General features: G+C 43.7%; 1 long non-coding RNA gene across 1 annotated transcript in view; it reads right to left on the bottom strand.

Moving 5' to 3' along the window:
* Nucleotides 1-501: 501 nt before the first annotated feature.
* The window catches only part of LOC138372392 (uncharacterized), a 2,185-nt gene continuing 1,092 nt past the window's right edge, over nt 502-1,594 (bottom strand). The window contains exon 2 of the long non-coding RNA XR_011230826.1: nt 502-996. This is a non-coding gene — a long non-coding RNA (uncharacterized lncRNA). The remainder of the gene's footprint in view (nt 997-1,594) is intronic.

Raw genomic sequence — 1,594 nt, 5'->3', positions numbered from 1 at the left:
GAAACATTACGTATATACTATGTGATCATTTTGTGTTAATATAATATTTTTTAGTAAGGTCGTTAACGAAAAAACGATGTTTAATTTTATTGTTTTATAATGCTTTTTTAATTGAAAATGATTCAATATTCAATAGAATAACATTGATTCTAATGGCTTCCTAACTTCATATGAATCTTGGGCTTTGCTTTATAGACTACAATAACTTAATTTGTGGTTGCATTATTTACTAATAGATCACGTTAAAAACTTCATAATTATTTTGTATTCAATTACACAAAAAGGCGATAAGCAGTACTTTTTTTCCACAAGCTTTTGCAAATTTTCACGGAATCCCAGACACGTCCTTATGGAGCCCCGGTGCTCTGCGGACGCCAGGTTAGCAGTCACTACCAGCGACGCTCAGCTCAATAGATGCTACCAACAGAGGCTCTATTACATCACTCATGATTTTTCTTAGATGCATGAGGTTCTTATATTAGGGTCAAATAAGACGTCAGGTTCACAATTATTTTATTTTTTTTAGTCCAACGACATTTTTTAATAAGGGAGTTATCAAAAGTGCAGCACAATGTCAGTATAGCTTAGTAGTTACTGTATACAGAATACACTTGTGTCGACACTTAGTAGTGTCGACACATAGTGGTGTCAGAAAATAGCAGTATCAGAATATAGGTGCTAGTAAGGGTTGCTGTATATCGTCTGGCTCTTGATCCTTGGACCTTGCTGGGGTAGTGGTGATCTCCTTATGCAGTGAGTTGATGGTGTGTGGGTTGAGGGCAATGGGGCTCAGCGCCCCCATCCCCACCCACCACCACCCCATCGACCCCTACCCCAACCACCTCCCCATCCACCTCCCCAACCACCACCTCCCCATCCACCTCCCCACCTGTGGGGGTCAGCCAGAGGACCTGGGTCAGCATCCGGCTCGGGGAAGGCTGCAGCTGGCTTCAGCAACACAACCAAAGCCAGCAGTAAGGCCACACTAAAAGTAAACTGAAATGAGAGAAAAAGAGTTTGGTGAATATAACATGGAGTCGTAGTACTCTTTTTGTGATAACTTATCGGCACAGAGAAACATGTATTCACTTTTCCTGAGATAACCGTAAAAAGAGCTTAAAATAAATAAATTATTCTATGTGAGCAAAGAGATGTGTTCAAATAGTCAAAAGCGTACATTGAAGCTCACGCGTTCGCGCGCACGCACACACACACACACACACACACACACACACACACACACACACACACACACACACACACACTATGTGTGTGGAGCCGGCCGGCCGAGCGGACAGCACACTGTACACGTGATCCTGTGGTCCCGGCTTCGATCCTGGGCGCCAGCGAGAAACATTGGGCAGAGTTTCTTTCACCCTATGCCCCTGTTACTTAGCAGTAAATAGGTACCTGTGAGTTAGTCAGCTGTCACGGGCTGCTTCTTGGTGGTGTGGTGTGGGGTGTGTGTGTGGGGGGGGGGGGAAGTAGTAATAGTAGTAGTAGAAACAGTTGTTTGACAGTTGAGAGGCGGGCCGAAAGAGCAGAGCTCAACCCCCGCAAACACAATTAGGTGAATATAACTAGGTAAATACAC

Source organism: Procambarus clarkii, chromosome 38, assembly GCF_040958095.1.
Source record: "Procambarus clarkii isolate CNS0578487 chromosome 38, FALCON_Pclarkii_2.0, whole genome shotgun sequence".
NCBI classification, from domain to species: domain Eukaryota; kingdom Metazoa; phylum Arthropoda; class Malacostraca; order Decapoda; family Cambaridae; genus Procambarus; species Procambarus clarkii.
The sequence above is the reverse complement of the archived record's forward strand: the minus strand, read 5'-3'. Positions and strand labels throughout refer to the sequence as shown.